General features: G+C 37.7%; 1 long non-coding RNA gene and 1 pseudogene across 1 annotated transcript; both read right to left on the bottom strand.

Annotated features, from left to right (window-relative positions):
- On the bottom strand, nucleotides 1948-3908 carry LOC109947855. Its single transcript, XR_002270626.1, has 3 exons — nucleotides 3758-3908; nucleotides 2380-3100; nucleotides 1948-1978 (listed from the first exon to the last, which is right to left on the bottom strand). It is a non-coding gene; the product is annotated as an uncharacterized LOC109947855 (long non-coding RNA).
- Nucleotides 5213-12100, bottom strand: LOC18782913 (annotated as a pseudogene).

The following is a 15617-nucleotide window of genomic DNA, read 5'->3' as shown; positions in this document are numbered from 1 at the left end:
TGCCGCTGCCAGGGAACCCGGATGACATAGCAAAGTGTTGGTCTTCACTTAAGAACGTTCCAGGGTGTGCATGGGAAATTTATACCTCGATCTGGTAAATTTGTAGTAGGCCCTGCTTGTTGCAAGGCCTTCCAAGCAATTGACCAGAATTGCTTGCTGAAAATGTTCCCATTCTTTCCTTCATTTCCTCCATTGATCAACAGCAACTGTGCAAATGCTGCATCTCCAAAAGCAGGTGGGTCAAAGCAGTAATATGCAGTTGAGAGGATAGTTCTCAGAGGAAATAAGTTGATTCTGTTTTCAATTAGTCACATAGTCATGCAGAGTTTTTACCTTCTGGTGCCATTTAAGTTGCTTTGGTTTTAGAGGATTCAGGATTGTGATATGTATTTGAAGGAGAATAACAGCTAATTAATCTCATTAAAATAAGTCTCTCTCTCTCTCTCTCTCTCTCTTTCTCTCTCATACATCATTGAAATCCTTTCTTTCTTCCTTTGCCCAAAAACAACTGTGTAACCATCAATGGGGAAAAAAAAGTTTAGCAATATTTTCAAAGGGAAATGCAAGACACCATCTTCTAATAAAAAAAGTAAATTAGCAAACCAAATGATGAATGCAGCTCAAGTAGTGTTAGATGAGGTCATTTTTGTAGATTTTAGGTTCAATTCCTTTTGCAAGGAAAAAGAAAACTGGAATGTGGACAGATCATCTGTATTTTGACACATCATAATAACATTTGATTGGGAACATACACAGGCGAAATAAACTCCACTAAAATGGAGGCAGATTTTCTAAGTTTGCAACAAAATAAAATCCCAAGTGCTTATGTAAAACAATGATGCGTGAACTTGAAAATCATGCATATCAGGTGCTTATGTAAGTCACCATTGAGGTATATTATAGCAAATGCAATAACTATACATATTCTTCTGCCAAATAACAGGATTAAAACTTCCTGTATGTTATGCATACATGGGTTTCTAGCCAAGCCAAATCAAAAGCGGAGCATATAGTCAGGCCCATTACCCCAACTCTACAATGTTAATCACACTTAACAAATCATCACACTCAACAATGTTAATCACACTTAACACATTGGAGTGTGGATTTTCGATGTGGGATTTTCACAAAGGGCATTTTTATTGTTGGTGTAATGTGGAAATATATTTAAAGAGTATAGCCGCGCGGCTATACGTAATACGGTATTATCGCCGTACGGCTAGACTCGATAAATATAGTTGCTTAACAGTATAGCCGCCCGGCTATACTAAAATATTTTAAAAGCATATCCAGGCGGCTATACTCCAAAAATATAATATCTTACAGGTATAGCCGGGGCGGCTATACTCCAAAAATTAGCATATCATATCAGTATAGCAGCGCAGCGATAGTCGATAAATATAATAGCGTAAGCGTACTGCCGAACGGCTATACTCCAAAATAGAATATTTTAAAAGTATAGCCGAACGGCTATACTCCACGGCTATACTTCATAAATGACTTAATAAATAGTAATTAATTATTTTATGTATTTTTTTATATATTAAATAATAATTGAAACAGAATATACAATAAGCAATGTGTTTATACAAGAACATATTATACAATCAGTTAAAAGATAGTTATAACTGGAAAGATGGCAGGTCAATGGAAGTGATTGTACATTTGTAGCTGCTTCAGTCACCAGTGCCTGCCAAGAAAGAGGAGCCCTATGACTGCTTTGCTTACTTGACAAGTATACTTCTTCTAGTATGTACAGCTTCTTCAAGTATACTTTTTCAATGATGGCCCGGCACAGGTTATATAAGGGCTCAAAGACTCCAAGAGATGGAATAAACCAGTAAGCACAAATGGCATATCCATCAAGGGCTAACAAATGGCACAGATTATGCTGTGAACATCCATCAAGGGCTGCTTTTCAGGGATTTTGTTGGGGCCAGGGCTCATTCTTTCCTAGCATATGAGATTCTTCCACTCTCTGTGTCCATGAAAATGTGCAATGAAGTTGAAGCAGGAAAAAAGTAGATGAAAGGAGATGCCTCCCCATATTATTATAAGGGGCTGAGAAAGAAGGGCTAACAGCATATCCTAATCTTATTCGTCTTCTTTTCTTTTTTGCCTACGTGTGTATATTAGTAATTTCTGTCTTGAATACAAAGGAGTCTCACTTTTATAGTGAGCCATCATTATAGGATCTCCAAATTAGTTTGACTTTAGTTAATCTGCTGCACTTTCAGTCCTTCTGTGGGTATCTCTTTCTAACCATGCCATGATTGTGCACAATGCCTCATTCGTTAATTTGGTAATCATTTTTCAAATCTTTCTTTTGCGATCGATGTACAAAAAAAATCATCACAACTAAAGAAAAATAAGGCCTACCTCAAGGACTTCATGAAGTTAGAGCAGCCCATGTGATCAAAAGTTCTGAAAGTGCTTGCAGTTGCGTTGTGTTATCCTCACCTCCTTACTAGTTTCCTTCCTAATTACGCTCTTAACAAAATAAACAAAAACTAACTAATTATTTTTAGAGCTAATTTAGTTTTATTAGTAAGGCGTATATTCAATCACAGAAAGGCTAATCTAGTCAAGCTGAGTACAGAAAGTTTTGCTTGAACACCAAATGTGATGATAGGTAAATAAACATGACATCAACTATATAGATTTAAAAATTTTAAGTTCCAATCTCTACAATATTAATCAAATGTCTCAGAGACATATATTCCAGTAATCACTAATTGACTTTATGTTTGGGAAACATAAGTGACCAGATCAATTTTTCTTTTTTGATCCATGGACTAATCAGTCATGCAGAATCCTTTCCCCTATGTACCCGCACCACATGCACAAGAAACGAAACCAAAATGCAGGTTTAAGCAGCAATTAGTATAAGATTTTAGTGAAGATTATGTATATATGATATGTTTTCCAAGTATACTTGCCTTCCAAGCATCATGACAGTAGCTTCAGGATTAGCACTCGGGGTGTGTATATATGATAAAACGTTGAACCATCAATAACCCTCAGAGAATCAATACCAAGAACTCTATATCCTTTATCAACAACCCTCCCAACTTGACACCCTCCATGATAGCCATATGGTCTGTTGGAAATTTTGGAAATAACACATATTATTAAACCCTTAATTATGAATTTCCACAATCATCATACCTGTGGTGAAAATAAACTATCAGATAGAAAATAGGGAGCAGAATCTTCAAAAAAATAACAAAAAAGGAATCTTGGGTGGGAATCATAGACAATGATTGCAAAAAATGGGCCGCCCCAGCGCCTAGCCGCCTAGGCCGATTTTTCCAACACTGTTTAAAACTCCTACAAACTATTTCAGTTGTTCTCAAATGATCCATAACTCTAATTCATGAGCACAAAATGACATACATATGGCAATCACAGACAACGATTGTGAAAAATCGGCCGCCGAGCGCCTAGCCGCCTAGGCGGCCGCCTAGGCTGATTTTTCTGACACAGTTTAAAACTCCCACAAACTATTTCAGCTGCTCTCAAATGATCCATAACTCTAATTAACAAGCACAAAATGACATACATATGGGAATTACAGACAACGATTGCGAAAAATCGGCCGCCGAGCGCCTAGGCGGCCGCCTAGCCCGATTTTTTTCCAACACTGTTTAAAACTCCCACAAACTATTTCACCTGTTCTCAAATGATCCATAACTCTAATTACCAAGCACAAAATGACATATATGTATATATATGCATAGTTCGAGTATGAAAGTACCAAAATGGCATCGATGTCATCCTCAGGTGAGAGCTTCTGGTCTCTCTGCGAGCTTTCTTTTCCTCAACTTTCGCTGCTTTCTCTTTGCCTTTTTCTGGCTTCTTCGTCTTCTTCCCCATGTATGGAAACACAGCCAAAGAGGCCCAAACTCCGCGCGAGGAAGAAGAGAGAATTATCTGGACGATGCTAATATTACGATTTTTATTATTTAAAAATACTATAGCCGCTCGGCTATACTATTTGTGACGCGTGGCGAAATGTGAGCTAGCGCCAGGCGGGTCGGTATTTTTTAACAGTATAGCCGTTCGGCTATACTCTTTGTTTTTTAATAAAAAGAGTAAAGCCGGGCGGCTATACGATTAGGGTTGAGTGGTTTATTCTTCTTTCTAGGATGGTATTTATGTGTACAAGTATACAACAAAAGGAAAGTAATTACAATCGAATTTAATACGGGAATCCTATAATTATACAGGATTACAATTACTAATTTAAATCAATTAAATGATTTACGCCAACATTCTCTCTTCAAATGTACATGTGAAAAAAAAAATCAAGCTATTTTGAGACTTTCTAATAACATAACCTTCTTGCTTAAGTCTGATTACCTTGCCATAGTTTGCAAAGTTTTTTTTGAGGATGTACTCAACATTTGCAGGATCTGTGGTGATAACATAAATTATGAACAAGTTAAGCGCCCTATAAGTTTTGTGTTTGTATCCAAACTCAGTCATGTAATCGTGCAGCCTAGAGAAGTTCATTAGAGTGTTTAAGAAGTTTGTGACAACAGGATGGTATCTCTTTTTGCTCTCAGTACCCAATCTTCTAGCATGGTACTGATCATAATTGTAGCTAAAATTACAGATAGCAAAATTACAGCTCTCACGGTCTTAAATATGAAACATTTCATTGAAAACAAGTAGACACCTGCCTTTCCCCATGAAAACTACACCCTAACTGTCTTTTCATTATTCTCATTAGAGTGATTCTGTAAAGCGCATGCCTTTCTGTCTAGATATCGTTATTCAACTGATACAAGACCAATAATACTTCCTCCATTACAATTTACATCTGGTGATCCTCTCACAGAGAATTCAAGAAGAACCCCATCGATTTCAATCATGCTACAGCCCGGGACCTCCTTTTTTATCCCTGTTTCTTTCATTAAGGATTTGATTCTCTTTACGTCATCAAATCTACTAGCTTTGACATATATATCACACAAGTTCACATAAAAAGCATGGTTCAGAGGTTCCAAATCAATTAAATATTGCGCCACCCTTTCTCCTAACTCGACCTTTCCATGTATTTGACAGCCTCCGAGCAATGCACCCAAAACAAATGTATCTGTGGCTTCATTGGCATGCTTCTTATAGCATATCAACCCGGCACGACTAAGCATTTCAAACATGCTTGCATAGTGATAGAGCTGCGGTTCAATTAAGTAAACACGCTTCATCACACGAAAACACCAGCGACCTTTCTTACTAAACCAGAATGAGCACAAGCTGACAATAGCCCAACAAATGTCACATGGTTCGGCTTCACCCCAGTTGTTTCCATCTGTCTAAAAATATCAAAAGCCTCATTGCCAAACCCACGCAGAGCCAGCACTGAAATCATAGCTGTCCATGCCAAAGTATCCTTGTTGGGCATTTCCTGATAGACCTCATACGCTTTGTCCACACATCCGCACAATAACCACATCACTCGCCAGGCAACTTCTCCTCAGGTACCCATGCACCCATATCCCATGATCAAATGCACCAAGATGAGCACAAGCTGCAAGGACACTGGCAATTATGATCTTATAATTATCCGGTCTAACCATATCACCACTGGTGATCTGGCCTCCTTTGGCCGACCACCATGAACAAACAAGGTCAAGCAATATGTACCACAATCACATTGATCGTATAACAAAAGTTCAGCAGAATGCCTCTTCTGTATCAATCACCTCCCAGTGACCATCTTCTGAAGATTCGATATAAACCCTTCTATGTCCTGGGTCATATGTGTAAATTTTGTAAGCTATTATAACTTGAACACTAACCTTGTTCGGCCATTGAAGTCTTTTATCGAACACTTGGGAGACAACTCTTCTCTAAGATAACCGACTGCCTTATTCTCAAATTCCAGATGGGGTGAATTACTTGATGAGATGTTTGTGTGTGTCGGCTCTTAGAGGGAGCTGCTCTATTTATATGCAACACTTCATGGAGTCTTGCCCATCAAGAGACTCCTTGAGGTATCCTTATTGCTATAGAACTGTTAATCCTAATTCTTATAGAACTAGAAACCCCTTTAGCCTTGTAATCCATATGGAACATTGACACAGAGGCTGCAGGTCGAGAGTTGTGTTGAATTCTTGATCAGTCTGGAGTCTTGCAATCCGATAATGAATAGAAGACCAATTCTGTAAGGATTGTGATAATAAACTATCTTACAATATGCATTACAAGGGTCCAAGAAAAGCCAATATCTATTGTATCTACGATCAGACCCCAAAAACACAGATTGCATTGGGTGTAAGTCAAACCGCACTTCTGTTTCTTTTCCATTTTTCTCTTTTGTAGAGAATCTCCCGTCAGAGAACTTTGAGATTGATCCTGAAGAATCTATAGGGTGAAACTCTAATGTACAATCTTCTTTTGCACCACTCGTATGTCCTGCATGGACCCAGGTTGGCCTGGGCATGCCATGTTGTTTAGTTGATAACCTCTTAATTTTCGCCCCTGAACCAGAAGGAAGGCTGCTAGGAATGCATTCAGCAATAGCATTTATAGGATCCTATAAAGGAATAAGAAGAAAAAGAGAGACATGTTTAATCTGCTGAGAAGTACTTAAATACCATGCATGTTTAAATGCTGTTGAAAACTATAGTTACAATTGAAGCACATTTAAGAACTCAGTGGGGAAATGCATGATACTTGACAATAGCACTCAGCGAGGAAATACATGATACATGACAATAGCAAAGACAACAAGAAGCTATATCAGTTTCCGTTTTCTTGTTTTCGTTTGGAGAAGCCAAAGAAGGTAGCCGTAATGAACCCGTCAGGACTTCAGTCAGATCATATACGTGCAACCCAAAAGGTAGATCCAATTTTAAGGAAAACAATAATACGAACCAATATTAAACTTATAAACCACCATAATAATTACGACTACTTGAATCTCATTAAATATTCAACTAATATTTACTGTCAAAGTATTTAATATATAATGCAGTTTGCACCATTCAGATGATATTATCTTACAAAGGATTGAACACGTTCCATTTAATAGGGCAACCTCATAGTAGTGGGAAAAATAACAACAAAGAAAATGTTTCAATGTCCATGCAAAGATTCTATATGTTACCTCCATTCTGAAACTAGAACCTGCATGAAGAAGATCAATTGGTGCCACTATTGCGCTCAACTTTTCTTCAATGCTTAAATCTGAATATTCGCCTTCCATCAGTCCTAACAACCATACTTCTCCTGGATGGCTCTCAACAATTTCGGTGTTCTATCACCATGTTATCTTTACTTTTGCCTTGGTTCATATAAGTCAGCTTTTTAATTTTGGAATTTCCTGAATTGCACCCAGAATCATCATCACTGCTACATGTACCACTGTCACCGAGGTCATCATCAACTGCTCCAGAGTCTTCGGTATCTGATTGGGATTCCTCCACTTTCTTTTCAGAAGAATTAATACGCACACAATATGTGGATGATGAAATCTTTTCAAATAATGTAATATCACTTGAAAGAGTTGAACCAATTAAAGACACTAGTTCCTCTATTCCACTGGAAATAAGGTTCAATTCAGAAATCTGCAAAACAAAAACAAAGTCCATCACTAATTCAAGTGGAATGCTGTGCTTGGTTGGTATCAACTTAAAGATTAAAACATGAGAGATTATGATAACAATATTTTCAAGAAAATTACCTGCATTGACTTTGCCAACTCAGAAACTTTCAACCCATGAATTCCTCGCTCTAGCTGAACTCCGAACAATTCACTCTTCAAAGCACCAGGACGTTAACCATAATTCACCATAAGGCTCATTTCCTAGATAACAGAAGATTCAATTTGAAAAACCAAATTTCACATTTATAGATAGGTTAACAACAAATAAAGCTTATTAATTGTAGAACACAAATAAAACTACCATAAGAAAGTAAATAAAGGCTCCTGTGCATGTCTAGTCATTACAGCAAATAATTCCAGAGACAAGCGGAGACAAATAAACATATGCTCAATAGATGTTATTTAGGAATGCACGATAATGCCAACAAACAAAACTGAAGAAACTATTTCCTTTAACATTCAATCACTACATGTTATATGTAAAACTTAAAATTTCTGATTTTGGTCCTTATGTATGGAAAATGAATCTATCCAACTGGGGCTCTGCCTCAAGGTAGAAACAGATTATTCGGGGTAATGACAGATCTTAAATGACTATTGCCAATAAGGCTTTGAATGCTCGAGGTTTTGGGTGGTGAACACATATTATTGGGCATCTGTAGCACTTAACTTGCATAATACAGATGTGTTGATAATTAAATACATTTACTAGAGAGGAAATGGAGCTTAGAAAAATGAATTGCAACTATGGGAGTTAAATTAGAAGACCTTGCTAAGGGCATCCCTTCGCATTGCACCTTGCTTTGAACCAAAACCAGCGGCAACCAGTACTTGACGCAGTATTTCTGTCCATGTTAAAGGGTTTAGTGATCCCTTCCAGAATTCCAGAGTGGGTTCTTGATTTTCAACCTGCCAAATCATTTGATAAAGATGCTTAGTTATTGAATACTTCCATTCGATTTTTGCATAAAAATATGAAAAAACAACTGATTTAAGAGATGAGCAAAAAAGTCTCAAATGTTTGACAAAAATAAGTATCTCTAATCAACTATACCACAAAAAGCAAGTGGATCTTCTAAAAGTGCATATGGATGGAGTACTAATAGTCTGATTATGATTTTGTTCAGAAAATTTCTTGTCGCCTAAGCGTATCTATCAGACATTCTGGAATGGACACCTTTTCTGTAGTCACACCAAACTTTTGATTATTAGCTGATATCTTCTTTCCTATATTCTTTAAATGTTATCTGATATCATTTTGCTACTTTCAGCGATATTTAACAGTCTTATAGATTGCATTCACTTTTTGTTAGCAACAAAGTTCCAAACATATGAGCCTTCAGAAAACTGCTGTGGCATATATGTACCCAAATGAAATGGTCAATATGACCATACAACATTATCATAAGTTAAATGAAATGTAAATGTCTGTGATCTGCACAATTACATGTTGTTTGTTCATAACTCACCTAGTGAATAAATGCAAGAAAATTTCATGATTTCCTCCAATGAGGTATATAGATCCACAGCCAAGCTCGGCTTCAACATTAGATAGAAGAAGCTTTAGAAGGGCCACATGAATTTTTCCAAGTAGCAAGGAATCCTAAAAGGCATTTTACGAAACAAAGATGTTGAGCAAGTAGGCGACACAATAAATCTTATGTTGGATCAAAGATAAGATATAACCTTGTCCTGAAATGCTTGGGCAAACTCATCAACAGTTAAGGAGCTTATATCTACCTACCATAATGGCATAAGTATAAAGGAAATGGAAAACCTGCCCAAGAAAGTCAACCCAGAATATATTTGAGTACGATAACTATAGAAAATGTAGCAATCTGAATTGATGACCCCAAGACACATTTGTTAATAAATCCAAAAAAAAAAAAAAAGAACTGCAGCAATCTAGAGTGGTGCTTTAACACTGCACATCTTTTCACTTGTCAGTTTCCATATGGAATCTTAAAGTTGACAAGATAATAATAAATTCCTACACTTGGTACGAACTACACAAAAGAGAGTTACAACTTTCAAGTAGATTCCAATATCAAATTTAGACCACATTCCGTATATCTCTACTTGATATATCTTTTTCTTGAGTATATCATAGTTTGCATAACATCTCTGCAAGAACGACCTATGACTTCAATCTATGCAATGAGAGCGTCGAAGAAAAAGATTGGTAAGAGTAATGAAAGACCATTAGGCAGTATTAGCGAGCACAAAATAATTATTCCAAGCTTTTATAGGTCGTATAATCATGAATAAGAAAACAGACCTCATAAATAAGAAAAAGCAAATGCAATAATAGATGTCCTATATTTGCAAAAGAACTTAACAAAATCAGGCCACAAACAGTTTGCAATTCACATACCTTGAACAGTTTCTTGACAATCTCTGGAGAAGAATCCCAAGGTTGCATACAGAATGGATGCTTCATCTTCACAGAATTTGGAGGAAACTTGGCCAGCAAATCTGAAATCCCAAAAATTCCTTATCCACAGCTCAAAATACTACACATGCAGACACATAAATATTCCAGCATTTCATTTTAGAGTGGAAAATTTGTTCCGTTCTTCCTTCAAACCAACCTTTGCAAAGTGAACAGGCATGATCTCCATTAGTAGTAAAATGATCAGAGCACCCCAGTGCATTTGGCCATCCTTGTAATTCTCTCAGCTCCAGCTCTTCATCATCCACAAGCATTGCAATCTTATCCGAGTGTTCTTGGGAACCTGCTCCTTCCAAAGCAAGTTCACATTTTTCTTTGCTTGGCAGAGTCTGATTCTCATTGTTAGATTCCACCTTGCATCCAAAAGCAAAATGAATGTGGCTAAATCTGCTAACTTAAACCATATATTTGCAAGAACAATTTTTTCACTTACCTTCCTTCTTTTGATGAAATGTTTCCTCTTTTCTTGTACCTTATTTCGTACCCGTCCCTGTTTCTGTAAAGGCAACAAATGTCAGACAACTTGCTAAAGGTAACCACTCAGATCGACTTTGAAGATGATCATCCCAAAAGACTTTCTCACATATCTGCAAGCAATACAGACTAAATCACATTTTTGTTGTTGCAATCTTCTGTTCCTAGTTACTGGTTTTCGCGATACACAAGTTAGCAAAACCCATGTAAACAGGAAAATCTCTAGCATCAGGATTGGTCGCCCGCCAGACCGTCATCAGGGGTTTTTTTAAATAATAAACAGAGTATAGCCGCTATACTACTGTTTTTACTATAAAAACAATTAGTATAGCCGCGCGGCTATCCTATTTTTGACACGTGGTAGAATGGGTGCTAATATAAATAGTATAGCCGTTCGGCTATACTCGTGCTTTTTTTTTTGAAATAAAAAGAGTATAGCCATAGCCGCGCGGCTATACGATTTTGGACACGTGGCGAAATGGGCGCCAGCTTCAGGCGGGGCCTTTTTCTATAAATAGGATAGGGCTGTACTCCGGATTTTTTTATTATAAAAAGCTTATAGCCGACCGGCTGTACTCTCGTTTTTTTAATAAATATTATAGCCGGACGGCTATACTCTTTACATAAGACACCGTTACCATTTTGAGTTGACCAGTAGTTTTTGGAAGAGTTCTATCAAAATGATTTTCAGAAATGCTTGCCTCTTCTAGGAATAACAGATTTCCCAAGGACACTGGAATTGGGCCTGATATTGAATTGCTCATAAGAGCAAGGAGGCGTAAATGTCTGAAATTTCCCAGCTGATCGGACAGTGGACCTTTAGTGACTCCATTTGACCTGAACTACACCTTGACAAGCTTCCCAATATTTCTGATACTCTTCCATTGAAATAGTTCCTTGACAGACCAAGAACCGTCAACTTACAAAGATTTCCCAATGAGTTTGGGATTTTCCCTCCAAGTTGATTAGCAGACAAGTCAAGATTGACAATGGCTGTCAAGTTTCCAATGGATAGGGACTCAAGATTGCTACAAGTGTACAACCATTGAGGTAGTCCTAGAGAGCGTAGACTCGAGAGATTTCCCAATTGATGGCGAATTATTCCAGCGAACTATTTGAGTCTGAGAGGTTAAGAGATATCTTAAACTTCTAAGAGAACCTAAGAAGCTAGGAATCTGTATTCCTCCAAAATCATTGTTGCTTAGATCCAAGTAGCTCAGATGCTTTAAATTTGGTAGAGAAGTATTTACCTTGCCACCCAAAGAGTTTTCTTGATACAAACTGTAATTCAAATACTCATCTGAATAATAATTTCCAAGGTGCGGCTCACGGACACGACCGGTTAAATTGTCGCAGACAACTCCAGTCCAATTGCAACAATCTCCCTCACCAACCCAAGATAAAAGCCTATTTGAAGGATCCTTAAGATCTTGCTTGAACATTAGAAGAAGTGCTTGTCTCTCATTTTGTTTACAAGGCACACCCAAATTTCTATTGCATAAGCTAATGGTAGTAATGGTTGCAATGCTTAGAAATCTGAAAACTGAAACAATTCTCATGGCTTTGTCCCTGAGGTTATATCTTAATAGGTGATGTGTGTGAGCAATATAACTCATTTAGAATGGTGCAATATATACACATACTACTACACTAGAACTGAGAGTGAAGGTCCAAACTGTTGAGAGTTAAGCTGCATACTAGTCTTGAATCAAGCTGCAGATGTTAATCCTGCAGATTGACAGTGAAGAGGATGAAGAATCAAAGGAGCTGAAGAACTTTCCTCTTATAGTAATAGCTGTTATAGGATATGTTCAACGGCTAGTTTTCTTACTATTTTGAGAAACTCTACAGCTGTCATTCTTAGCTGTCTTAGTCCTTTCTGATGTAACGATTTCTAGCCTAGGTGTAAGAATCATAGCCTCCAATGACCTTGAATGGCTGGAGATGAGTCCTTGTGTCCTAGTTTTTAGGAGCTGTTTTTTTGGCAGCTTGTGTCATGACTATAGTGTGTTTTTGGCTCTGATGCAATACATGAAAAATAGACTGAAACATTCTCATTCTCTCTGAGTTTTTCTCTCCTCTGCATACGTTGCTTACAAAAGGTTTTATTTTGTTCTATAAATCAGTCACTAAAACCAGCAAGCTAAATACCAAATTCTAACATGGTATCAGAGCTCCTGGTCTGATTTCAGAGAAGGGACGTGAGCTGTGAGAAAGGGGGTTTTTCTGAAATCTCTATAAGGGATAAAGGTTGCTCTTTTATTGTGTGGTTCACTGAGACTCACATCAACATGGTGGGATTAGGTTCTGCAGGTGGAGATTTACGAACTCCACAGTTCAATGGTTCAAACTATGATTTTTGGTCAATAAAAATGGAGACTATCCTCATGGCATATGATCTATGAGATCCAGTGGAGATTGGAATACAACCACAGCCGATTATTGAGCTGGAAGCAGGCTCTGAAGGCACTGGAGATGAAGAGAGTGAGGCTGAGCAAATTCCAGTGGAAGCACCTACTATCTCCAGAGAAGATGAGATCAAAAATGCCAAGGCTTTGAGTCTTATTCAAGGAGCACTAACAGATGAACTCTTTCCACGCATCAGAAATGAGAAGACTGCAAAAGGTGCTTGGGAAATTCTAAGAAAAGAGTTCAGAGGAGATAAAAAGATAAGAGTTGTGAAATTACAAGCTATTAGAGCTGATTTTGAATATTTGAGAATGAATGATGTTGAATCTTTGGATGACTACTTGGCTCGATTTTTTGAAACTGTAAACAACCTGAAATCTCTAGGAGAAGATGTAACAGAGAAAAGGATTGTTCAAAAATTGTTGATGAGTCTAAGTAGGAGGTACAAGTCCATAGTGTCAATCATTGAAGAAACCAGAGACCTTGACACTATTAGAGTTGAAGAAATTCTTGCATCTGTCAAAGTCTATGATAAGAGAGAGGATATACATGATGAAAGGGATAAATTGGCAGGAATTGAGAAAGCTTTTAGCAGTCTTAGAGTTGGAAATAATCAAGCTTTTGGAGCTAACAAAAGTTCTCAGGGAAAGCAAAATCAAAAATGGCAAGGACAGAACAGAAAGGGCTCAAATTGGTCTCAAGGTGGAAACGTTAACAACAATAATGGCTCAAATTGGAATAATGGCTCTGGAGGGAATTGGAACAACAGTTTCAATTCACAAAACAAGCAAGGAAGTAGCAGTCAAGGAGGTGTGAAACCACAGTGCCAAGTCTGTCAGAAGTTTCATTTTGGTGTGTGCAGGCACAAAGGCAGACCTAGATGTGGAAAATGCAATAGGTTTGGTCATTTAACTAAGGACTGTGACAATGACAAACAAGTTGCAAATTGTGCAAAGGAGGAAGAGGTAACCACATGAACAATGTTATATGCTTGTCATGCAAGTTCAATTGCATCAAGCAAGTCTGTGTGGTTTGTTAACAGCGCTTGCAGCAACCACATGACCTCTCAAGAGTCCTTGTTGATCAATCTTGATAGATCAGTGACCTGCAAAGTGAAAATGGGCACTGGTGATCTTGTTCAAGCCATAGGAAAAGGGACACTTGTAGTTGAGACAAGAAAAGGGAGAAGATATATAAATGAGGTGCTGTTAGTCCCTGGTCTAGATGAGAATTTGTTGAGTATAGGACAAATGATGGAGCATGGGTACTACATTCTATTTGGAGGAAACTATGCATTAATATGTGATGACAGCAGTCTTGACAATGTTGTTGCCAAAGTAGCAATGGCTGGAAATAGATGATTTCCATTGTCTATGGAATCTATCTGCTCAATGGGAATGAAAGCAGCAGTACAAGAAGATCCATGGATTTGGCATAGAAGATTGGGGCATTTGAATTTTGCAAGCATGAAAAAAATGCAGCAAACACAAATGGTGTTAGGCTTACCTGATTTCTCAGAAAAAGAAGGAGTACGTGAAGGCTGTGTGTATGGTAAAAGCCACAGAGAACCATTTGAGAATGAGAAGCCTTGGAGAGCTAAGAATCCACTTGAGTTGATACACACGGATGTATGTGGTCCAATGCAAAATAAGTCCATTGGAGGAAATAAATACTTCATCACATTCATTGATGACTATTCAAGAATGTGTTGGGTATATTTTCTTAGAAACAAGTCAAGTGTGATAAGTGTGTTCAAAAAGTTCAAAGCTTTTGTTGAGCTACAAAGTGGATTCAATTTAAAGAAACTAAGAAGTGACAGAGGTGGAGAATACACTTCACATGAATTCCTTGAGTATTGCAGTGATCTTGGCATGGAGAGGCAATTGACTATTGCCTACTCACCTCAGTAAAATGGGATTGCTGAAAGAAGAAACATAACCATTTGTGAAATGGCAAGATCAATGATGACTGAGAAGAAAATTCCTGTAAAGTTCTGGGCTGAAGCAGTTGGTACTGCTGTGTATCTGCAAAACAGGTGCTATACCACTTCAGTAACAGACAAAACTCCATTTGAAGCTTTCACAGGAAGAAAACCAGGTGTAAAACACCTAAGAGTGTTTGGAAGTATCTGTTACAGTCACATTCCATCAAACCTTAGACAGAAGTTTGATGACAAAGCAAGCAAAGGAATTTTTATGGGTTATGGCAGCTGTGAGAAGGGTTACAGGATCTATAGTCTTCAAACTGAGAAGATCATACTCTCTAGAAGTGTTGTTTTTTTATGAGAACAAATCCTGGAATTGGGAAAGCAAGCAATATGAAATTGTCCATGTGCCTCTCATCTTTGAAAGTGGAAGTTCTGAGATAACTGAAGCAGAAGAAACCTCTCATGAAACTCACAGCATTGCTTCACCAAATCTGAATCAATTAATCTCAGATGATGAACATGTCTCTGAAAGCAATGGCAGTGGTACCAGTCAATGGTCAACTCCAAGCAATACACTACTAAAGCTAAAAAGTTTGGAGGACATTTATGCAAGATGTCACATGACAATTATTGAACCTGAAACTTATTATGAAGCTGTTGAAGACAAAGGATGGAAGGAAGCAATGGATGCTGAGATTGAAACTATTGAAAAGAATGGAACTTGGGAGCTAGTGGAAAGG

This window comes from Prunus persica, chromosome G3 (assembly GCF_000346465.2).
Source record: "Prunus persica cultivar Lovell chromosome G3, Prunus_persica_NCBIv2, whole genome shotgun sequence".
Classification (NCBI taxonomy): Eukaryota; Viridiplantae; Streptophyta; class Magnoliopsida; order Rosales; family Rosaceae; genus Prunus; species Prunus persica.
This window is presented reverse-complemented; position numbering and strand designations above follow the sequence as displayed.